This window comes from Canis aureus, chromosome 17, assembly GCF_053574225.1.
Source record: "Canis aureus isolate CA01 chromosome 17, VMU_Caureus_v.1.0, whole genome shotgun sequence".
In the NCBI taxonomy this organism is placed as follows: domain Eukaryota; kingdom Metazoa; phylum Chordata; class Mammalia; order Carnivora; family Canidae; genus Canis; species Canis aureus.
The window spans coordinates 27,171,552-27,197,734 of NC_135627.1; the positions used below are offsets into that span (position 1 = coordinate 27,171,552).

Genomic DNA, 26,183 nt, shown 5'->3' on the forward strand with positions numbered 1-26,183 from the left:
AAAATGTAGGTATGACTTGCCATCAGATATAGAAAGAGTCTTGAGAGCAAGCTGAGAAATACAGAGTAAAGATAACAGCATTAAGAATCACAAATACAGGGGCACCTGGCCAGCTCAGTGGTTGAGCATCTGCCTTTCGCTCAGGTCATGATCCCGGGGTCTTGGGATTAAGTCCCGCATTGGGCTTCCTGCAAGGAGCCTGCTTCTCCCTCTGCCTATGTCTCTGACCCTCTCTCTGTGCCTCTCATGGATACATAAATAAGAAATCTTATTTTTTAAAGAATCACTAATATATATACAGTGTATCAATGTGTAGATGAAAAGCTAATGGGGACATGGGTTGAGAAGAAGCCATCACAGGGTGAGAAGCAGAGCAGAAAGATCTCTAGAAAAGTGTTATAGAAGATGTGCTGTGAAGCCACCAAAACAGTGGATCATTTATGATAAATTAGTTGAATTTGGCAGTTAGAAATTCATTGTTACTTTGCATAAAAGGATGTGGTTTGGAAATAAGGAAAATTTAAGCCTCAGTAGATTTAGATATTAAGTTTTCAGGTTAAGGAATATTTATAGAAAAATTTCTTTGATGTGTTTTCTATAGAATTAACTGACTAAAAAAAAAAGAATTAACTGACTAAATTTCTTGGATTACGAACTTCTGACAAGAGAGGAATTCAAAAGATACATTTTTCATTTCTCTTTTTGGTATTTTGGTAAACAAAACCGGAACTGCTATGCAAATTAGAAATAGGAACTTAAAATAAAATTACCATAGAAAACTTCTTGTTCAATCCTTTATTTTAGGGATCCCTGGGTGGCGCAGCGCTTTGGCGCCTGCCTTTGGCCCAGGGCGCGATCCTGCAGACCTGGGATCGAATCCCACATCAGGCTCCCAGTGCATGGAACCTGCTTCTCCCACTGCCTCTCTCCCTCTCTTTGTGACTATCATAAATAAATAAAAATAAAAAAAAAAACAATCCTTTATTTTACAGATTAGGAAATCAATGGATGATGATGTGGAGAAAATGGAAAACATACTGATTGTAAGTTGTCTTAATTAAATAATCTTCTAATTATTTAACATATTTGGAAAAGGTAATACTCACATATTAAAATGTGTTCATACACATTTGGATCTCATGATCCAAATCATGATCATGTTGATCCATATGTTAGATCCATATGTGGTTTTTTTTTATTTTTATTTATTTATGATAGTCACACAGAGAGAGAGAGAGAGAGAAAGAGGCAGAGACACAGGCAGAGGGAGAAGCAGGCTCCATGCACCGGCAGCCTGATGTGGGATTCGATCCCGGGTCTCCAGGATCACGCCCTGGGCCAAAGGCAGGCGATAAATCTCTGCGCCACCCAGGGATCCCAGAGACCCATATGTTTTTAATTTTATTATTGGCAAGCAGAGATTTGCCTCAACTGTTTCATAAAAATTAGATTGAGTTAGGAGACTTTGTTGACATTTACCAAGGTGTCATCAAACAGGTAATTGAACTTAATTTCTTCTATGCTTTAATGTCATGATGACACAGTCAGTTACATAATAAGTGACACAAAATTAGAGGTTATAATTATTTTTCTGAATTTTTGTTTCTTTCAACTAAAGAAAAATGAAAAAGGGAAAATCACGACTACTGACTTGTAATAAATCTGGGCTTTATTTTTTATATTACTTTCTACACAGAGTGATTTTTCTTTAGTGAAAACAAGAAATAATAAAAAAAAATAGATAGTCTTTCCCTGGAGTAGCCAGAAAGAGCAATTCACTAGTGACCATTGTAAATTGCTTCAGTACAATAAAGGATGTTGATTCATAGGCCCTGCAAAGACTGAGGACTTAAAGCAGTAAAATGCCAGAACAATAGGGCGATATGATGCAAGGGGAATAAGATCAGTAGTAAAGTGGAATGAGAGAAAGCACTGATATAATCTGATGTGTAAAACTTCAGACCTGATGCAATTTTTAAAAGGTAGCATGGTTTAAAAAAATGCACTGTAGACACATAAAGCAGAATGGTTAAGCCAAAAACAGAGAGAGAAAGGAAAAAATAATCAGCAAACCAAACATGGAAGAGTATTACAGTTGTGGGAGATGAGAATGAAGAAAAAAACCTGAATAAGATTGACACCAGAAGATAATGAGAGGTGAAAACTTTGAGACACAGTGAAGAGAGAGAGCAACAAGCTAACAGGACAGAGAGGGGAAAGCTACTGCAAAGTAATCCAAGAGTAGCAGCCATGTAACAACAGGAAGACAGGAAATCACACAAAAGGCAAGGGGGAAAACCATCTACAGGGGACCCTAGCTGGTAAAGAGTGGGGAGATGTTGTTTTCCTTCTAGCAGTAGAGAGAAAAGCAGTATCACATATTTCTTGAGGGTTTGCTGCATTAATGCAAGAAAGTTGTTATCAGTTGAGGTAAAAAGCACATTTAGGAAATCTGCTTAGGAGCATACCTGGCTTTTTTATTTTTTATTTTTGTACATAGGGAAGATTTTGATGTGTTTATTACTAAATTATATTAAGAAAGCCATGAGTTTCAGGGTAGTATGACAGGGAATCTAACATTTGTAAGCCATGTAGCAATGATTAGGTATAGTAGAGAATGCACACTTAATCAGTTAAATCTCCCCAAAGTAAAATAGTTTTCACTGAGCTACCAAATTAAATCGCAACCCAAGAGGTCAATTCAATTAGATTAGTCAGCGCCTGATTCACACTGTAGGTGAGAGGTTATAGAGGACACTTTTAGACCTTCCATGATTCCAATTCAATTGATGGAGTTGACTACTTTCTCCTTGTGAAAATTCTCTTTTTATGGCTTGCATGAGACTTTTTAAAAATTATTTTTTCTCCTTCCCACTCTAAATTTTTACCTTCCCCTTTTCCCCCACTGATGTGTGTGTGTGTGTGTCCCCAAAGCATCTGTCCACTCTCTTTATATTCTCTGCCCCTCAAGCTCTTCTACTTTCAGGAATGCAGTACTTAATCTATTTTTTAAAAAGATTTTTTAACATTTATTTATTCATGAGAGACAGAGAGAGAGAGAGAGAGAGAGAGAGAGAGAGAGGCAGAGACACAGGCAGAGGGAGAAGCAGGCTCCATGCACTGGGAGCTCGATGTGGGACTCAATCCTGGGACTCCATTCTCTCTCTTTCTCTCTCTCATGATTAAATAAACACAATATTAAAAAAATAAAAAGGACACTGTAAAAATCTCCTGTTAGGGATTTTTAAAGAGTAAGATAGGCCTCCAAACTTGTATCACTCCCAGGCCTACCAAAGGGGGCATCTCACAAAATCTTCACTCTCAAATGCTGAATCATATTTGATTTGATTGATAGAGTATTTTTAAATGGTGTCTTTCAAAACTTTCAAGAATCTCAATGAATTGCAACTCCAGATTGAACTTGTTTTTAACTACGATTTTCCATACGCAAAGTTGTTTTTTTTTAAAAATATTTTATTTATTAGAGACAGAGAGAGAGAGAGGCAGAGACACAGGCAGAGGGAGGAGCTGGCTCCATGCAGGGACCCCGATGTGGGACTCGATCCCGGGTCTCCAGGATTTTGCCCTGGGCCAAAGGCAGTGCTAAACTGCTGAGCCACCCGGGCTGCCCTAAAGTTTTTAAATGAGTGGCTTTTTATTGAGCCAGAGGAAAGAAAGAAATGTATTTCCTTTCAGATTGTATCCAAGAGAAACACATACTACTTAAACTGCTACCTTTTATCCTTGAGGTAAGGGATGTGGATGACTCCCCCACTTCCAAATCCCAGCTGCTGCATCAGTACCTAGAAAATGGCAGCTGAATGTTGTTCAATGAATGCATCAATGAATCATATAGAGTATTGGAATGCTTTAAAATAATTACTTGTGAAGGATAAGGCAAAGGGACCAGTTTTCCAAGTTTTCAAGTCTGGTAGTTGAGATGACCGTGGTATAGGAGAGTAAAAATAGAAAATAGCAAAAAAAAATCAAAGGAAATAAGTTCAGTACTAGCTATACTGTGGCAAACATGGCAATAAAGTATAAAAGTGAAATGTTCTATTTCACTATTTTCTAGTGGGAAAATCTAAAGGAATTTCACAGCTACTGATACAGATTTTGGAGTAACTTTCCTGGATTAAGTACTTCAGGGATCCCTGGGTGACTCAGTGGTTTAGCGCCTGCCTTTGACCCAGGGCATGATCCTGGAGATTCTGATTTTTTAACAACTGAGCACATTCTTTGACTGGAGAAGTCTGAGACCTACAGATTCTGATTAAGGGGAAGAAGATGCCTTTTTATTTCTCACTGTAGGATAAGTTTTGGTTTGGGTTAACATGCAGAATGTTTGGTCCATGCAAGGAAAACATTATACATGCAACAGAAGCCATTCCAATTATTGATTACCTCCATCACCTATTTCATCAATTGTACATATTAGGTTAACTTTCCAGCTAGGCATGGCCCCATTAATACATATTTCCATAGTTCCATATTTATTTACCGTCGTCCATAGTGTAAGAACATAAAATACTGTCAGGTATATTTTATATGATAATAGAAAATACCAAGAAAGTTATGTAGATTCAGTGAAACTAGCCTGAGACTAGCACAGCATCATCCAAAAGGTTTGAATCAGAAAGTACTTGACGGGATGAGCACTGGGTGTTATTCTGTATGTTGACAAATTGAACACCAATAAAAAATAAATTTATTTTAAAAAAAAGTACTTAGGAGAGTCATACTTGTTCCTGCTTCCCACAGTCCCCATCACTCTGTATTCTCTTAAGCATCCTACTTTCCACTGAGAAGTTAACTCCCGGAATTCTGAAGTCATATCCATTTGAGACCCCTTTAAAAAAACAAACCTCTTTTCCAAAACTGTTCCCCCCACCTGTGCTCACAGTATTAATCTTTCTCTTTTTGTAGCAAAGAGAGCCTGCCTTGGTTTCATCATCCCCTTTGGCCTAAAAGCTTCCTCAAGCCTTTTGTAAAATGGCAGTCCTTAAAACTGAGGGTGCAATGAACTAAATGCAGGAGGAAAGGCAGCAAAGTCGACTAATATTTATGATTCGGATCTAAGTCTTCAGGATGGTCCACGGAGATCTAATATGCAGTATTGAAGAAAGCACGGACTATTTCTATTTAAAATAGTAAAAGAAATGACTTCTTGGCAATTTATAATACAATTAAAGAAAAATACACTTAAGTCTAAAACTTCGCTTCTTATATAAACATAAAATTTTAGCAGCTGGAAAGGACATTTGTCCATTTCTTTCAGTAGCAAAGAAACTGAGTCCATAATAGAAAAATGAATTGCTTAATTCCATGATCCAGGGCGTAGCAGAACTAGTTATATAAGCCATGTATTCTCAATGGTTTGTAAGTTTTCATTGAATACTTGTGTTTCAGGTAATAAATAGGCAGCAAAGTGCTCACAACAAAGCTGGCTTCCTGACTCCTTCCCTCCATTGAAACAGGCCTCCTGCGTTAAATATTGAAACAAGTTGTTCAGTACGCACTTTCCATTTTCTACTGTTCTCAGTCTCATTCTTCAAGTTAAAACTGCTTTATTATTGACCTTCCTTTCTAATATATTTTAATGGCCAAAAAATTCCCACTTCATTTTAAATATGAATAAAGTTAAATTAATGCATTGGTACCATAGCTGCATTTGCCTCATAAAAATCAGAATTTTTTTAAAAGTATGTTCCTATTTAAAAAAAGATTCATTCAGACATACTATACCTTATTATTTTGTGAAAACTGCATTTTGGTATGAATGCTCAATAAGTAATATTCATAATTTTAATAGCTTAAGTATGTAAGGAGCATATTGAATCGAATTATAACTCACATAAGCCTTTTATTTTAAATTTCCATAGATTTTGTTTTTTTTTTAAGTATGGAAAGAGCATCCTTTGTTCATGTGCAGTGTTTTCCCACCTTTATATGTGTTTAATGCTAAATACAAAGTGGAGATTCTAGCTTATACTTTTATTTAAAATTACTAAAAGCTTATAACCAATAAACTTTTATTAATGTTATATTTCTCAATAAATCTATATATTTCCAATAAGATTAACTGATGCTGTGATGGTAACCTTGAAAAGATTGGGGATGGTTTATTACTAAACCATCTATCCACAGGATAAAGTCTTGGTGTTCTTCCCTGTAGCATTGGTCCTCTCTGGTTAATTTAATTGGCTTGTAGTAAATGACTAGAAGCTGACCTAATCTCTAAATATTGCTCTGTGAAATGTTCTGTATTTTGTTTCTTCTACTTACTTTTGTGGAGTCGATATTTCTCTACTCAACTGCAAACCTAGTTTTGTAGTCCCTTGTTACTTTCCTTAGCAGAGCAAGCACTATATTATTATTTTTTTTCTAACCGTAATAGTTGACTGCTGCCCTGCAGCCCCTAACCACCTCAATTCCCCTTGGTTTTTTAAACGAAAAGATTGGAAATGCACATAACTGAAACTTTCACAAATTCATTGAACCTGAAAAGCTAAGAAAACCTTGTTAAATGCTGGAGCAGCACACAAGAAAAAGTCTGAAGCAATTCAGGAACATAGCACAGAATTAGTGATCTCACCGCATGAAAAAAATGACTCAGAATGGAAGAAAAAAAAAAGGATACCTAAAGTAGAATGGAAAGTAGAAAATAAGGATATTTTATATTAATAAATTAAAATATAGTTCTAACTTCTAGCTTTAAAATATGTGCATACACACATGTAAATGAAAATGCTTACTTAAAAAATATTCTTAACTCTTTGTATGTGTTAGATCAAGTTTTAGTTTTCCATAATCTTTATAACCATGCTTTTGGATGTGATAATTTATTTCCAAATAATTAGTTTACTTTGCTTTATGTTTTGAAAATTCATGAATAAGTGGGATTTCAGAAGCTGAGAAAGCAAAAGAGCTTAGGAATTTTATCAGGAAAATATTTCAAACTTAGAGCATTGGAAGGTGAATAGTGGAGTAAATCCTGAATGAAGCAAAAAAACTGGTGGCAGGCCAAGGAAATACTTTATTTAGAGCTCTCTTTACAATATATGCAAGGCTTTTATGACATATGTCACATTTTATCTTGTATTCTATTACTTTGTGTCTTAACTCCAAAATCTATCCTCTTTGAGAGAAGGATTAAAAATGGCTTTTCTTTCTTGTTCTGTGGTATGTAGCATTCTGCTTTATTGATATTACTATGCTGAATAGAACAAGAAAAGAAAGGGAGGTAGGGAAAGAGAGGGAAGAAGGAATGTTCAGAAAATTTTATGAAGATGCTGTGAAACAGAGGTGAGAAATGATACATAAATCAGGACAGGAGCGATAGAAATGTTTGAAAAAGTCAGGGGGACAATTCAAGCAAATATCCTGTTTCTGAGATGACATATTTCCAGTCTCTTTTAGATTGATTATGTTGCTTCACAAAAATAGTTTTCACATAAGAACTTGATTAACTGTATACTAAACCTTCCAGAAGACTTACCAAACTGAACCAGAAGCAAACCTAGGTAGCAGGATGCACACTAGTCACTATATCATGGGCAGTATATTCAAATTGTGAGTAATAATTGGATTAGAGTTGTTACATTTTCCTTCAGTCTCATTCTAGAGCATAATTAGTGGCCAAAGTTATGCTACACTTTTAGAATGCAGATTCATTGAAATAACAAGCACAACACTGTTTTTTTTTTAATTTATTTTTTATTGGTGTTCAATTTACTAACATACAGAATAACCCCCAGTGCCCATCACCCATTCACTCCCACCCCCCGCCCTCTTCCCCTTCTACCACCCCTAGTTCGTTTCCCAGAGTTAGCAGTCTTTACGTTCTGTCTCCCTTTCTGATATTTCCCACACATTTCTTCTCCCTTCCCTTATATTCCCTTTCACTATTATTTATATTCCCCAAATGAATGAGAACATATAATGTTTGTCCTTCTCCGATTGACTCATTTCACTCAGCATAATACCCTCCAGTTCCATCCACGTTGAAGCAAATGGTGGGTATTTGTCATTTCTAATAGCTGAGTAATATTCCATTGTATACATAAACCACATCTTCTTTATCCATTCATCTTTCGTTGGACACCGAGGCTCCTTCCACAGTTTGGCTATCGTGGCCATTGCTGCTATAAACATCGGGGTACAGGTGTCCCTGCGTTTCACTGCATCTGTATCTTTGGGGTAAATACCCAACAGTGCAATTGCTGGGTCGTAGGGCAGGTCTATTTTTAACTCTTTGAGGAACTTCCACACAGTTTTCCAGAGTGGCTGCACCAGTTCACATTCCCACCAACAGTGTAAGAGGGTTCCCTTTTCTCCGCATCCTCTCCAACATTTGTTGTTTCCTGCCTTGTTAATTTGCCCCATTCTCACTGGTGTGAGGTGGTATCTCATTGTGGTTTTGATTTGTATTTCCCTGATGGCAAGTGATGCAGAGCATTTTCTCATGTGTGTGTTGGCCATGTCTATGTCTTCCTCTGTGAGATTTCTGTTCATGTCTTTTGCCCATTTCGTGATTGGATTGTTTGTTTCTTTGGTGTTGAGTTTAATAAGTTCTTTATAGATCTTGGAAACTAGCCCTTTATCTGAAATGTCATTTGCAAATATCTTCTCCCATTCTGTAGGTTGTCTTTGAGTTTTGTTGACTGTATCCTTTGCTGTGCAAAAGCTTCTTATCTTGATGAAGTCCCAATAGTTCATTTTTGCTTTTGTTTCTTTTGCCTTCGTGGATGTATCTTGCAAGAAGTTACTGTGGCCGAGTTCAAAAAGGGTGTTGCCTGTGTTCTTTAGGATTTTGATGGAATCTTGTCTCACATTAAGATCTTTCATCCATTTTGAGTTTATCTTTGTGTCTGGTGCAAGAGAGTGGTCTAGTTTCATTCTTCTGCATGTGGATGTCCAATTTTCCCAGCACCATTTATTGAAGAGACTGTCTTTCTTCCAATGGATAGTCTTTCCTCCTTTATCGAATATTAGTTTGCCATAAAGTTCAGGGTCCACATTTGGGTTCTCTATTCTGTTCCATTGATCTATGTGTCTGTTTTTGTGCCAGTACCACACTGTCTTGATGACCACAGCTTTGTAGTACAACCTGAAATCTGGCATTGTGATGCCCCCAGCTATGGTTTTCTTTTTTAAAATTCCCCTGGCTATTCGGGGTCTTTTCTGATTCCACACAAATCTTAAAATAATTTGTTCTAACTCTCTGAAGAAAGTCCATGGTATTTTGATAGGGATTGCATTAAATGTGTATATTGCCCTGGGTAACATTGACATTTTCACAATATTAATTCTGCCAATCCATGAGCATGGAATATTTTTCCATCTCTTTGTGTCTTCCTCAATTTCTTTCAGAAGTGTTCTATAGTTTTGAGGGTATAGATCCTTTACATCTTTGGTTAGGTTTATCCCTAGGTATCTTATGCTTTTGGGTGCAATTGTAAATGGGATTGACTCCTTAATTTCTCTTTCTTCAGTCTCATTGTTAGTGTATAGAAATGCCACTGATTTCTGGGCATTGATTTTGTATCCTGCCACGCTACCGAATTGCTGTATGAGTTCTAGCAATCTTGGGGTGGAGACTTTTGGGTTTTCTATGTAGAGTATCATGTCATCGGCGAAGAGGGAGAATTTGACTTCTTCTTTGCCAATTTGAATGCCTTTAATGTCTTTTTGTTGTCTGATTGCTGAGTCTAAGACTTCCAGTACTATGTTGGTGAGAGTGGACATCCCTGTCTTGTTCCTGATCTTAAGGGAAAGGCTCCCAGTGCTTCCCCATTGAGAATGATATTTGCTGTGGGCTTTTCATAGATGGCTTTTAAGATGTCGAGGAATGTTCCCTCTATCCCTACACTCTGAAGAGTTTTGATCAGGAATGGATGCTGTATTTTGTCAAATGCTTTCTCTGCATCCAATGAGAGGATCATATGGTTCTTGGTTTTTCTCTTGCTGATATGATGAATCACATTGATTGTTTTATGGGTGTTGAACCAGCCTTGTGTCCCAGGGATAAATCCTACTTGGTCATGGTGAATAATTGTCTTAATGTATTGTTGGATCCTATTGGCCAGTATCTTGTTGAGAATTTTTGCATCCATGTTCATCAGGGATATTGGTCTGTAATTCTCCTTTTTGGTGGGGTCTTTGTCTGGTTTTGGAATTAAGGTGATGCTGGCCTCATAGAACGAATTTGGAAGTACTCCATCTCTTTCTGTCTTTCCAAACAGCTTTAGGAGAATAGGTATGGTTTCTTCTTTAAACGTTTGATAAAATTCCCCTGGGAAGCCATCTGGCCCTGGACTCTTGTGTCTTGGGAGGTTTTTGATGACTGCTTCAATTTCCTCCCTGGTTATTGGCCTGTTAAGGTTTTCTATTTCTTCTTGTTCCAGTTTTGGTAGTTTGTGGCTTTCCAGGAATGCGTCCATTTCTTCTAGATTGCCTAATTTATTGGCGTATAGCTGTTCATAATATGTTTTTAAAATCGTTTGTATTTCCTTGGTGTTGGTAGTGATCTCTCCTTTCTCATTCATGATTTTATTAATTTGAGTCTTCTCTCTCTTCTTTTTAATAAAGCTGGCTAATGGTTTATCTATCTTATTAATTCTTTCAAAGAACCAACTCCTGGTTCTGTTGATCTGTTCCACAGTTCTTCTGGTCTCGATTTCGTTGAGTTCTGCTCGAATCTTTATTAACTCCCTTCTTCTCTTGGGTGTAGGATCTATTTGCTGTTTTTTCTCTAGCTCCTCTATGTGTAAGGTTAGCTTTTGTATTTGAGTTCTTTCCTGTTTTTGAATGGATGCTTGTATGGCGATGTATTTCCCCCTTAGGACTGCTTTTGCTGCATCCCAAAGATTTTGAACGGTTGTATCATCATTCTCATTAGTTTCCATGAATCTTTTTAATTCTTCCTTAATTTCCTGGTTGACCCTTTCATCTTTTAGCAGGATGGTCCTTCACCTCCACGTGTTTGAGGTCCTTCCAAACTTCTTGTTGTGATTTAGTTCTAATTTCAAGGCATTATGGTCTGAGAATATGCAGGGGACAATCCCAATCTTTTGGTATCGGTTCAGACTCGATTTGTGACCCAATATGTGGTCTATTCTGGAGAAAGTTCCATGTGCGCTTGAGAAGAATGTGTATTCGGTTGAGTTTGGATGTAAAGTTCTGTAGATATCTGTGAAATCCATCTGGTCCAGTGTATCATTTAAAGCTCTCGTTTCTTTGGAGATGTTGTGCTTAGAAGACCTATCGAGTATAGAAAGAGCTAGATTGAAGTCACCAAGTATATTATTATCTAAGTATTTCTTCACTTTGGTTAATAATTGATTTATATATTTGGCAGCTCCCACATTCGGGGCATGTATATTGAGGATTGTTAAGTTCTCTTGTTGAATAGATCCTTTAAGTATGATATAGTGTCCCTCTTCATTTCTCACTACAGTCTTTGGGGTAAATTTTAGTTTATCTGATATAAGGATGGCTACCCCTGCTTTCTTTTGAGGACCATTCGAATGGTAAATGGTTCTCCAACCTTTTATTTTCAGGCTGTAGGTGTCCTTCTGTCTAAAATGAGTCTCTTGTAGACAGCAAATAGATGGGTCCTGCTTTTTTATCCAGTCTGAAACCCTGAGCCTTTTGATGGGGTCATTAAGCCCGTTCACATTCAGAGTTACTATTGAGAGATATGAGTTTAGTGTCATCATGATATCTATTCAGTCCTTGTTTTTGACAACACTGTTTTTAATGATAAATAAACCAGGGTCATTTTTGTATTATAAAAACTATTAGCTACATGAAGAGAAACAGCTTAAAGTGTTTTCTTCTCACTTTGCAAATACGTGGATAGACACACACACACCAACAAAGGAAGGATATTTATATAGAACCATATAATGTAAGGGTATGTATGTATTAGTGTATATAATGTATATAGTGCCATTTCCACCATTGGATACAATAACAGATATTTATTATGGAGGCAAGAAATGAAATTTTTAAAATGGTTAATTATAGATTAACACAACACCACCATAACTGCATTTGCTTCATAAAAGTTAGGATATTAAAAAGATTTATGCTGTATAGGTAATATCCATTATTTTAATGATTTAAGTGTGTGAGGAGTGTGTGTTGAGCTGGGTTATAAGTCATCTGAGCCTTTTACTGTATATTTCCATACGTCAATAATACGATCTGACACTAGGAAGGTGTTCTCTAAAGGATAAAAAAGAGAAAAGTGATTTATTACTAAAGCACATACCAACAGCATAACATCTGAAGTTCCTTGCTGCAAAAAGATGGCCAATGAAATCAAATAGTTCGCACATGCCATAGGTTAATGGTGAAATATTACATTATAGAGCATTAAAATGTTTTTATTTTATTAGTAGACTTTATATTTTAGAGAAGTATTTGGTGTACAGGAAAATTGTGCTGAACGTACAAAGGATTCTCATATTCATTCCTGTCACCCCACTGCACAGTCTCTCTTTGTAAGGTTTGAATCACTGTGGTACATTATTATAAGTGATGAGTCAACATGAATGCATTATTAACTAAAGCCCATAGTTAACATTAGGGTTCACTCTTTGTGTTGTATAGTGTTACAGGTTTGGACAAATATAGTGTCTTGTATGCACCATGACAGCATAGTTTGACTGCCCTAAATATCCTCTGTCTACCATGCATTCATCTTTCTCCTCTTCCCTACTACCTCCTTCCCCACAAACTCTGGCAACCACTAATCTTTTCACCATCTTTCTGGTATTACCTTTTCCAGAATATCATATAGTTGGAATCATACAGTAGATAACCTTTTCAAATTGGCTTCTTTCAGTTGGTAATACGCATTTAAATTCCCTCCATGTTGTTTTGTGACTTGATACATCATTCCTTTTTGATGCTGAATAATACACCATTGTATAGATGTATGATAGTTTGTCCATTCATCTATTCAAGGACATTTAGTTTGCTTCCACGTTTTGGCAATATGAATAGGGCTAATAATAAACATTCATGTGCATGCTTTTGTTTGGACATAGTTTTCCCCTAGAAAAAAATGAATATGTAGAAGCGATATTGCTAGAATACATGGTAAGTTTATGTTAATTAAGCTTAAGAAACTGACAAATTATCTTCTAAATGGTTGTAACATTTCACATTCTCAAAAAAAAAAAAAAACAAAAACAAAAAAACATTTCACATTCTCATCAGCATTGTATGAGAGTTACTTTTGTTCTACATCCTCACCAGCATTTGGTGTTGACAATGTTGTGGATTTTGGACACTTTAATTATGTAATAATACCTCATGTTTGTTTTAATTTGCAAATAGTAAAATGACATGTGATGTTGAACACATTTTCATATACTAATTTACCATTTGAATATATTATTTGATGTAGTGTCTATTGATATTTTTCCCATTATTGACTTGGATTGTTTGTTTTCTTTCTTTCTTTCTTTCTTTCTTTCTTTCTTTCTTTCTTTCCTTTTTTTTTTTTTTTTAAAGATTCTGCTTATTTATTCATGAGAGACACACAGAGGGAGGGAAAGACATAGGCAGTGAGAGAAGCAGGCTCCCTTGGGGAAGCCTGATATGGGACTTGATTCCAGGACTCAAGGATCATGCTGTAAGCCAAATGCAGACTCTTACCCACTGAACCACCCAGGTGCCCACCCAGGTGTTTATTTTCTTATTGTTGAATTTTACATTTCCTTTTTATATTTCAGACACCAGTCCTCTTATCACCTATGGTTTGAAAATATTTTCTTCAAGTCATTCTCTTATCTCTTTATTTATTGAACTGTGTCTTTTCCATTTTTAATTAGGTCCCATTTATGATTTTTTTCTTTCATGGATCATGCTTTCGGTATTGTATCTAAACAGTCATTGCCAAGCTCAAGGTCAGCTAGGTTGTCTCTTACTTTATTTTCTTGTCTACAGCCATACCACCCTGAACGCGCCCGATCTCGTCTTACTTTATTTTCTAGAAATGTTATAGTTTTGTATTTTATTTTTTTATTTTTTATTTTTTTAGTTTTGTATTTTACATTTAAGCCTAAATCTATTTTGAGTTAAATTTTATGAAAGGCATAAAATCTTGGGCTAGATTCATCTTTTTGCATGTGAATGTTCAGTGTACCATGGCATTTGTTGAACAGACTGTCTTTTCTCTTTTACCTTTGTTTCTTTTTCAAAGAACATGTGACTCTATCTGTATGGGTCCATTTCTGAGTTCTGTGTTCTATTACATTGATCTATTTTTCTATTTTTTCACTAATATCATACTGTATTTTTACTGGAACTTTATTGTAAGTCTTGATGTTGAGTAGCTTAAAAAGCATATAATTAGTAAAACTTTTAAATCATGAACACTATTATATCTCTTTTTTTTACAATATGGAAAAAAACTATAAAATAAAAAGTCTGTCTCTTGGAACTTAGACTGTATGCTAGTTAAATTCAGAGGCTGAAGCATTATTTTTGCACTTTTTAAATCTGCGACTTTTCTTTTTATTTTGGGGCAATTCACTTGCCCATTAATCTCCCAGGGATTTTGTGCTGTGATTGTTTTAGTAGGTCTCATTTTTAAAATTATATTTGAATAGAAAGCAATGGCCAAATAGAACAAAGCCAGATTTTAACTATATGTGTTTATATATAATTTTGAGTTTCCTCTTGAGAGATTAATGTGTGTTGGAGTTACTGCATGATGGTAAATTGGGTGTGCAAATTATATACCCATATTCACCCATGCGTGTATTTCCCCAGATCAAACAAAGTGGAATTAGGAAAGAGGAAATACTGAAAGGATGAGAGGAATCAGTTGTCACTGTTTCAGAGTAGTCTTAACTATCCAATAGAAATGCCATGAAGGAAAGTGATTCATAGACCATGAACTATCTTCTTGAGCAAAATACTAGAGTACATAATAGACAGAATAAAGTTTTAATTGATCATTTGGGGAACTATAATTGTAGTGACGGGTTATGTTTTAAGTAGAGGAGTGGTTTATAGTAGAAGATTATATGTGAAAGGAAGGACAATTGAAAAGAGACAAACCTAAAAACAAACAAAAACCCTCCATGGACATATTATCAACAGTGGAAAAATCACAAGTTTTGACCTAATGGATAGATCACTAATCAGATTATCCCCCATGCACTCTCACACATTCCTACTCTCTACTTTCCACATTACATAGTTTAATATAAATTTATTTAAAAATCATACAACAGATTTGCTGGTCTCATCATTAGAGCACACATGATAAAATTGGGAAATATATGTCAAGTAGTTTGTTGAAATTTCATGACCAGGTTTTCTGCCATAATTATCTATTAATATCAGATCAAATATCAGATGTGATATATATACTTGTTTATGAAGGGCTTTTTTTTCCCACAAGTTATGTGTTAAAAGTTCCAGTACTTGGAAAAAAATAGGCAATAATCACTAAAAGCAATCTGTTAATAGTCCACATGACTTCATTTTCATTGCAGCAATTTCCATGTCTTTAAGGAAAACTGTGTAATAATTTTAGATGTTACATGTATTTCCTAAGAACAAAATATTTATATGCTTGGAAGTGCCAGTTTATGATGTGAACATAAAGTAAAAAAACAGCTATACAAACATTCATAACCTCTGACAGATAAGGTAAAGATATGAATAAAGGTACAGAATGCATTATATATAGTGGAATATACTTTAAAGAAGTTACCATATTGTTTTAGGAGAAATGTGTCTCTTTCCTCACTGCCTCGGAAAGTAGTATCTAACCTTGAGCAAGTCATTTAAATCTCACCTTGCTTCCTTTCTCTGCAAAATAAAAAAGTTTAGCATAGGTAATTTCAAAGTGTAGCAAAATAAAAAAGTTTAGCATAGGTAATTTCAAAGTGTATTTATTAGAGTCTTAAAATCTGATCAACATCAGAAGTACATACATACCTATAGCAAGAACATGTATTTATAGATTTTTTTCACCCCCCCAAAAAATGAGATAGCAATTTTAAAAAATGATTTACTTTCCAGGACTATATTGTGAAATGATCATTTTATAGATGAAATCAGTATTAATTCCACTACAAAAATATGTCGATACTATCAGCTCATTACTGCATGGTGATCTGTGATGCCCTGTGTTAATAATGGTATAAATTTCATGACATCCTTTTATGTGCAGTGACTTTCACTTAGAGAAACAATATAACAATTATAAAGGTATGAAAAAGAGAAGGTATTTTTTCCCTTTTTTTTTCTTACTACAGAGGATTTTATGGAACTTGACTTTACAAAAGCTAATCAGTCCTCCAGGGAATTAAAAAGCATCCACTGGCCTATTAATTCTCCTAATATCTTTGTGCTCTATCGTTTTAGTAGCTTTTATTTGGTCTCATTTTTAAATGTCTTATTTGTATAGCCTTATGAGAAAGAAAAGCAATAGCCTGATATAAAAAAATCTGTAATTAGTTTGATCTGTGATAGTTAAAAGCTGCTAAATAACCCGAGAAAATTCAAATCTTTATGTAAATTAATCTACCATGAGCATCACAGTTTCATAATTTATACTATTTTTCTTTTGTAATTTTTAAAATTAATTTTTGAAGTTTCATAAAATATAACAAAATGATATAATTAATTATATTTTTAGCTCACCTTGTCTTGCTGCAGAAAATATGTAAATAAATAAAATAGCTATTATTAATAGTACATTAATGAATTTGTTCTCAAAATTATATTTTATGATATTTTAGCAGGATTTCACAGTCTGTTTAAGCAGATGCTCTTTAAGCAAATACTGATCTTCTCTGTAAGCTTTTTATGCTTGCTTTTTCAAAATCAATGGGATTTTACTGGAATCTAGAATATTACTTTTGTTGTATATAAACAGTTTGGAACCTCTCTGATAAACAACAGTATTATGTATACGTTTTGCAAGTTTGCAATAAATGGTAGACTTTTCTGAGTGGCTCAGATGCCTCAGGTTTTAACTAAAGCCAACATTGGAGATACTGTATTTATGTTTTGGGGTTCATGGGTACTAACCCATGTCCATGGATTCCAAAAAGAATTAAATTATGCCTTGTGACTACTCTGGCTGCTCAGAAAATTTTATTCATCATTTACAAAATATACTTCTGGTTTTGTTGATGTATTCAAACTATATATTTTAAGAGGACTTGCTTAAAAATATGTAAGTATAGTTTTTAATTCTAAGGAAACGATGGTACGAAGGCTAAAGTCACATAAGTATATATAACCTATACATTTTGGAAAGAATTATTTTTTTTTATTTTAGTATTTTTTAAAAGATTTTATTTATTTATTCATGAGATACACAGAGATAGAGAGGGGCAGAGACACAGGCAGAGGGAGAAGCAGGCTCCATGCAGGGCCCCTGATGTGGGACTCGATCTCGGGTCTCCAGGATCACGCCCTGGGCCAAAGGCAGGCACTGAACCTCTGAGCCACCAGGGCTGCCCTATTTTAGCATTTATATTACCAAGAAAAAAGTGAGAACTGTTTCATCATCTGTTACATGAGTCAGAAACAAAAGATGTCAAAACACAACAATCTAATAATTAGCTGGGCATAGAAAAAGCCTATTGTAAATGTCTTTTCTACTTACATGTATAATAATTCAATTTCTAGGTTAAGCCTGAAATTAAACACTGAATGATATGTCTCTATTTTATTGAAGTATAGCTGACACACGATGTTAAGTTAGTTTCAGGTGTATAAGATAGTAATTTGACATCTTTCTATGTTATGCTATGCCTCACCACTACTATAGCTACCACTGAGTGATATGTATTGACAAGCAAAAACAGAGAAAGATTTTTTCTGTTCTTTCACACCAGACACATTTCTTGATACTCTTTCTAAAACACTATTACTTAGCATATTACAATCTATTGTCTATATCTTGATTTATATATTTTTATTTTTTTTAATTTTTAAAATAAATACTATTTTGAGTTAATTTTAGACCTACAGAAAAGTTGCAGAGGTAGTACAGTGAGTTTCTGTATGGCTCTCACCCAGTTTGGGTTTCCTCTAAAGTTATTACCTTGTATTATAGTGGTACATTTGTCAAAACAAAGAAACTGATGTTGGTATGTGACTATCCTTTTTTTGTGCTTTAGGAGCCAGTTTAGAGTCCCACCCTGCATTTAGTAGTCAGGTCTCCTCTGTTTTCTCTTGTCAATGAAATGATCTTCGTCTTTCCTCATTTTTCATGAAAAGAGTTTTGAGGATTACTGGTCAGGTGTTTTGTCCTTAAGTTTGGGTTTGTTCGACATATGTCTCATGATTAGACTGGAGTTATTATAATTATTTTGAAAAAAACGTTTAAACATTTTTGAAAAGGATATCATAGTATTTAATTGGTATATCTATGTATCACAGAATTTCTTCTTCTAAAAGAAATTTCTTGCTATATTTATTTCTCTTTCTCTCCATCAGTCTCTTTCTACCCCTTTTTCCTTGTATTCCTCTGTCCCTCTTTCTTTCTTCACCTGTTTTTCTTTCATTTATTTCTATATATTTTAATTATATGTACATAATTTGCCTTTTCAGTTCATGTAATTAATACAACATATTTTTTTAGTATCTTATTTATAAGGCTGTTCACATCCTGCTTGGATACAACAGTGAACAGAATAATATCTTGAACCATGAAAGAGTTAAATTCATGAAGGAGGACATAAATATTATCAAATATGAGGGAGTGATGCATGGAAATGCATGAGAAAGTCCAGGTAAAGGAAGAATACTTCCAGTTGCCCTTGAATGGAGAGCTGTTTTATGTATTTAAAGACCCTGAAAGAGAGTAGTGTGGCTACGCCAGAGCAATAAGATGGATGCTCATAGTGAGATCAGAAAGGTAACTTAAGTGAAAAGTATGTGAAATCTTGTAGGCTACTTTATGGACTTTGACTGTGAGTGAGATGTGATGCTATTAGAAAGTTTAGAAATACTACATGACTTAATTATTTTTTTTTTATTACCACTTAGGAGATAGACTTGAGTGACTGGATAGCAAGGGAGAAATCAGAGAGAGAACTAGGAAGTATTACAATAATCCAGCTGAAGAAGTGAATTTAAGTGAATTAGTAATAGAAATGATAAGTGATCAGATTCTGGATAAACTGTAAAATTAGATCCCACAGGAGTTACTGATGTTAGAGAAGAATCAAAGATGCTCTCAAAGTTTTGGCTCTGAACTAATGCAATAATTGCCTTACCATTTATTGAGCATGGGACGATTTTAGGGGGAAAAAAAGAGACTTTAGATGAGTAAACATACACATCAAGATTTTGACTTCGTACATGTTCAATTTGTGATACTTAGTAGACCCTAACTCAAAATATCCTTTAGAAGATTGCTCTAGAGTTCAGATAAGAGGTTTTTCCTGAATTCCTAAATTTGGAATTCAGCAGAATATAAATAAAATTTAAAGCTTTCATTTTCAGTAGGGATGTTATTATCTCCCTCAAGGAAGTGAAAATTGGTTCTTGGAGGGTGAAAAAATCTTTGATATTGCAATGGTCTGTGGGCCTCTATTGCTCAAACCTATCTGACAGATTCTTTTTTTAATATTTATTTTCTCTCATTAGAGAGAATGTAAATTTAATTTTTCTCCTTAGGGAGATGTTAATAGAAAAAATGTTTTAGAAACATTGGCTTAAATTTATAAGAATATATCTAATTATCAGAAATATGAGATCATATAAAAAATAGAAAACTCTGAAGAATGATCCTTAGACCACTATAAACTACAGAATTTGAAGAAATAATAGATGGCAAATGAAATGAAGATGAGCCAGGGAGGTAGCAAAAGAACAAAGTGCTCCTGTCCATGACAGGTGAAAATGTTTTCCAAAAAAGAAGAAATAATATTTTCTGTCAAGTGCTATAGAAAATAAGTTGAGGAAAACATTGCCAAATATTCCTTTGAGTGTTTCCTTAGAAAGGAAAAGGGAAAGGCACATTACATGGAGAATTTTGCTTGTTTTGCAAATAGTGAGATATTACTATATATCTGTATGTTACGGTGATAATGCAATAGAGAGGGTAAACTGATATAACAGAGAAGAAGCCAAAATATGGATCAATACCTTGGAGAAAATAAGACCTATTGATTCTAGTTAATGTAAAGAGTTGGCCTTAGCTTTAAACATAATGATAATGTCTTTAAATACAGGCGAGATGATGGTATAGTCACAGAGGAAGATAAGTGGTATGTTGGTATGTGGCAGTGAGAGCCCTGGGAACCCTCTTCTTATTGCTTTTATGTTTTCTACAAAATAGAAACAAAGCCATTCAGTGAGAGTGGAGAGAGCAGAGAGAAAGCTGGAGTTTTGAAGAGAGTTGAGAAGGTGAGAAGTAAACTTCAAGGAGAATAGTAAAATTAGGTAGGAAAACACAGTACGATTTCAAGGAGTTTTGATGGCCTATTTGAGACTAGAAATCAGTAATCTAAAGTGAGATGAATTAGCATAGTTTTATTAATAAATTAAGCCATGTAAGCACAGGCTGAGTATACGTGGAATTTTGTATTTTTTTGTTTTTATTTTCAGAGAAATGAATTGAGGCCTCTGAAAGAAAGTGATTGTAATGATGCACAATGGAATCTAGGTTGTATAAAGGAGGATTGAAAACACAAAGGAAAAGATCTGAGAAAAATTGGGAGGGTCAGTAGATGGCATGTGCTAGAGAAGCTTAGAAGTTACTGAAAGTCAGTTGTGGTACTGACATGGAAAAAATAGAATGTGATAGTTATAAGGATGTTTGAACTTGATATCTGATGTTTGGGTTATGAAAAGGCATTAGCTATCAATAATGTCAAATTCTGGAATACTTTGTACATCAAGGGCTGAGGTAAGGTGGAAAACAGATTCATAGTAGTGGTAGTTCAGGGTTCTAAGAACAATTGATATTTTGAAAGATTATGGATTATTCAAACACCAAAAAACCATGAATGACAGAATTAGTGCTATTAATAGTAAAACCTTTATAAGGGGAATTAAGGTAAAAAAAAAATCTATAGATGATTGCATAAAGGAGCAGTAGTGGGTGACATCATATGATATTATACCAGTAACTTTAACACTGGGGACTTTTAGGGAGAAAGTTATAATGGCTGGCAAACAGTAATGTGATTCGTTTCATTCTCTGCTAAGTTTCTTGTGTCTAACATAGTTCTTGGAATTTAGTAAGATCTCTCAGATATTTGCTAAATGAATGAAATGTCGAGTGCATCTATAAAATGAAGGGAATCAATATTTCTTAAAATTAATTCCCAGTTTTAAAATTTCAAATATGAATATTATTCACTGTGTGCTATACTTACAGATGGTTATAATGAAAATGAGGCTTAACAATTTGTACCACAACTAGCTTTACCTCACCGTAGTCCAATTATTACTTTAATTAAACCCTTTGTCAGTATCTCTACTTCAGTAGGTACTGGGCTCAGCAGTAAGTCTTTCTTAATGCTCTTTCTGTTTTTGAATTGCTCTAAAGCTACAATGGATAGATTTTTAAGTCTTTGAATGCCAAGCTTGAAAGTAGAGTTCCTAACATATTTCACTGGTCTTAGATGCTTAATTATTCTAATTTTCACCAAATTAGAATCCTACTGACAGCCAACCACATCTCTCCCCAGTGGACACTCAGAATCTTGAGAGTTTGCTTCAAAATGGTCAAAACATATGTTCCTATATTCTGCCCACTGTTAGTTTCAACTAATATAAGATCTAAATGTGTTGGAGTCTTTTTATTTTTGCAGTCATATCTCTGCTTGCCAATATTCAGATAAAAAAGCTTAGCTTGCATTTCTAACTCCATTTAAAACCCAGATTTTATTTACATTCCAGTCTTCCTTCCTTATTCCTGGAAATTTGATTCTCAGAGCGTCAGTAGTTAACTTATGAAGGTACTGTACCCAGAATGGTCGTGCCTAGACCATAGAATAACATGGTCTATACTAAGCTTCTACTTTCCTTCTGGGAGTCTTGAATTCTGGTCAACAGGTTAGACCCTCATCATGATAAATGTCATGATCATTTTAGGGAATATATACATATATTTTTTGTAGGACATGGAAGACGTGCGATGTGTTTCAGCAAATGCCCAAATAAATCTATAGTCCTTTAACACACCACATACCAGTGATATACAGTGGCATGTATAAATGGCGCAGCAAAGTCAATCTTGGCTTCAGAATTGATGAAAGTATTCCATGAAGAAAAACATACACTAACTCTGTTCATCTCTATCTAGGTAGCAGAGGAGGATCTCTATGGCACAGACATTTAAGTTGTAAAATGGGAGGGACATTTATTAGCACTGAATTCCTGTTCCCTTTTCATACTCTCACTACTTTCTCTCCTGGGTCAGTTCAAGATCTATTGGGCGTGATCATTTCAATTTCTCTTTTCACTTACAGAGTCTGACTCTCTGTTAGAAGCATATTTTCTGTTCTGTTTATTTCTGTAGAAGTTTAGCCTCTTTAGTTGTTAAAGCCCAAAGGCTCATTGAGTAAATTTTTAAATAGCTTTCTGGAATGTTGTAGTTTTTGGCTATATCTTTTCTTAAATCTGGTTTTACCTTTTCTTCTTTTATCCTTAGCATTATTTATTCACATAAATTTGGGTATTGCAGTCTCCCCGACTTCGCTTAAATGACCATGTTCCCCTCAAAAGTCATTATATTATAGTGGTTAGATGTACAGTCTTCACACTCATGAGCAGTGAGAAATGAGCCCATTACTTAATTTTTTTTGTTGTTTCATTTCTACATCTGTAAAATTAGTCTAATAAATGCAAAAGTACTATGGTGCAATTTATTGGTCATCATCCTGCCTCGAAGAGTTCACGGTTTCCTTCATAGCCTCTAGAGCATTGGACAGTCTCAGGATCTTTCTAATATTTCTCTATCCTACTCCCAAGGATATATATATGTTATTTACACTATCTTAGGGAATTAACCAAATGAATAACTGTATTTTTGCAGTGGAGCATGTTTTCCACAGAAGGTTCTAATAGTATGACCAAAGGAGAAAATGAAACTGTTTTTCCATACTTCATGGAAAATACCTTGTTATATTAAAAAAAAACAGATATGTTTTTAGTATTAATGTTCATTAAAAATTATAATTTAAAAATAATTTCTTTGTTCTTTTATATGATAAATATTCAAATATATGTCACTTTAGCATTTTTTTCTAATTTGTGCACTTGTTTTGTCACATACATTACACTGAGGAAACATTAAGACAGTGTGTAAATAGCATCTACTAGCCTATTGAACTCTAGGAAATTGTGATTCTGTGGAACTAGAAAGAGGAAACAGGGCTTTGACATGGTCACAGTATGTCTTAGTATAGTGCCTATTCATCACCATTCTGTATAGAAATAGTAATAGATAAGCACTGATTTTCCTTAAGGAGAGTATATCTCTCTGGGACCATGAGGAAATGAAGAAAACCTTTTGATTAATGTTGATATCAGAAAGGGAGACAGAACATGAAGACTCCTAACTCTGGGAAATGAACTTGGGGTGGTGGAAGGGGAGGAGGGTGGGGGGGGTGAATGGGTGACGGGCACTGAGGGGGGCACTTGACGGGATGAGCACTGGGTGTTATTCTGTATGTTGGCAAATTGAACACCAATAAAAAATAAATTTATTATTTAAAAAATGTTGATATGAGAGAACTCCATAAGCATGTGGAAAACAGGTATTTTACATAAAACTGACAGAATTATTTGTTTGTTTTTAACTATATTCCTTTTGGTCCCTTTTATTCATTAGCTAAGAGTTATACATTTCTTATTTTGAACACAGTTAAGTAAATTTCATTGTGTGTTTATTAGTACAACTAAATGACAGTTTGACAGGAATATTATTTTCTCTCTTTGGGGATAATTTTGAGAAATATATAAAACATGAATTTTCAACTATTAGTTTAAATACTTGCTAATTGTGTTAGTATGAATACAATATTAGTGGTTTAAAACACAACTGAGAGATAAAATCCATTCTAGCATTTGCTTTCTGAAAATAAAATTCTCAATATCTACTAAAATAATTAGAACTATCTAATAATGAGGTCAAGCCATGTGCTGTCATCGATCAGCAGGCTGGCAGTAATGGTGTCTGCAAGAAATACATCAAACTAATGAGCAGCTAAGAGACATGAGAATAACTCTTAGTGCTTCAGACCTAGACTTTCAATGGCTGTCTGAAATACCTCAAAGGGTAGGAGGATTAATTTTTTGAATCAGTCCTTGAAATAAATGTCTTAACTGTTTTTGTCTTTGCAGTTAAAAATCAAATCAAAGCATTTTTAATTGAAATATTTATTATAAAAACAAATCATCAGGAATACAAGAGCGAGTACTGTTGGCCTCCCTTCTGTCAGTGACTTATTGGATGACTATCCTGTGAATGGAACAGAAGCTTGAAAACTTCCCCAACTTTTCTTGTTGGCACAGTTCATATGTATACATGAGTGTACAGTACACAGCACTTATAATTTGTAATTTTCAAACATACGGTAATTTTCCAAATTTCTGTGTACAAGAGCTTGGGAAATATGCACCAGATTCCATAAATCTATTTGATAAAATTTACTCTTCTTTTTCATTTTTCCCTTAGGAATACTTGTCAGAATTCTTATTTAATATATATGGTAACTATAGAAGAATAATAAAAATTATTATAGCTAATAACTTTTTTAGGAATTACTGTGTATTACAGAAAGTATTTTATGTACATTGAATTCAGAGAACCCTAGACATAGCTTCTACTAGTATTTCCACTTTTCAGTGAGAAAACTGAGATACAGAATAATAAAGTAACTTGGAAAAACATATTCAGTCAGAAAATAGTGGAAGTCTGGTTTGTTCCAAAGTAAGCTCCACCTAACACTTTACGTACTATGTTGTGCTGCCTCTTATTAGAAGTGCTTGAGGGAAAACTTATATAGAGTTATCATTTGAAAACCTGAGAAACAGTATCTCTTGCCATTCTGTTTTATTCAAGGCAAATTGTGCTCAGAGACTGAAATTGTCTTTATCAATAATTTATTTAACACAGGTTCACTGTGAGAATTACAATCTATAGTAATAATATTTTATAAACCAATAGTATACAGGATGGTGTTCCTTAATAAGTCATTCAAGAACTAGCATAGTCCATATCAACGATGGATTTTTACACTATTGTTCCAGGCAAGGGGAGATGAAAGGCATAAAGTCCAATGTCTTCAGAAAGCTATTTAGATCAACAAAGAGTAGCTTTGCCCAGACCGAACACTTGGGTAAGTCTTCATGAATTCTTGGTATTTAAAGTTTAAATACAAGTTCATTACAAGTTCATTACATCATTGCTGCTCTTCCATGTGTTTTTATCGGTAAGTTCCCAGGTAAGTCCTCAGTGGTGCCCATCAAAAGTTGAGATACTGAGTGCTTATTGACAATAGATATTGATGACAACATTCAGGCACAGCTTCCTCAATGTAATGAAATTCACCTTTAGATCAAAACAACTTCACTGAAGTCATAAACAAGTAGATATGAAATCATAACTAACCAGTACAAGAGCACATTCTTAGAACCTACTTCTGTTATATCCATTTTTAAAATCATGGGGTATGGATCTGCATTATCTCATAGAACTTTTTGCAATGATGCAAATGTTCTATAATCTGCACTCTCCAATATGGTGGCTGTTGATTACTTAAAATATAATTAGTTCATGTAAGAAATTAAATTTAAATTAAGTTTTTAAATTTCATTTTAATTAATACAAACTCAAATTTAAACAGCTACATGTTGCTAGTATTTACTGAATGGAGAGTGGTGGTCTAAACTTCATGGTCTAGACAGATTTATCTAAGAGGCTACTCATAGCATAAACCATTCCTGAGCTAATTTGCTTTAAAATTCATGCTTCTAATCCTATTGATGGGTTTGAGGGTTGTTCCAGAGATCCCATACTAATTGCAGCTCTGATCTTTCCTTAATTCCCTTATCTACAATCCTGAGAATGATAACACTAATATATTGAAGAAGGTGACAATGAGGGACAGTAATTATGGACTAAAGACAGAGATGGGTCAAGGAAAGGGACAGTTTAGATGAGCTCTCTTACA

The 26,183-nt window shown here is 34.5% G+C and overlaps 1 long non-coding RNA gene across 1 annotated transcript; it reads left to right on the forward strand.

Moving 5' to 3' along the window:
* The first annotated feature begins 987 nt into the window (after window positions 1–987).
* LOC144287482 (uncharacterized) lies at window positions 988–24,533 on the forward strand. The gene is made up of 3 exons (XR_013355268.1): window positions 988–1,043; window positions 4,927–5,150; window positions 24,352–24,533. It is a non-coding gene; the product is annotated as an uncharacterized LOC144287482 (long non-coding RNA).
* Window positions 24,534–26,183: the final 1,650 nt, after the last annotated feature.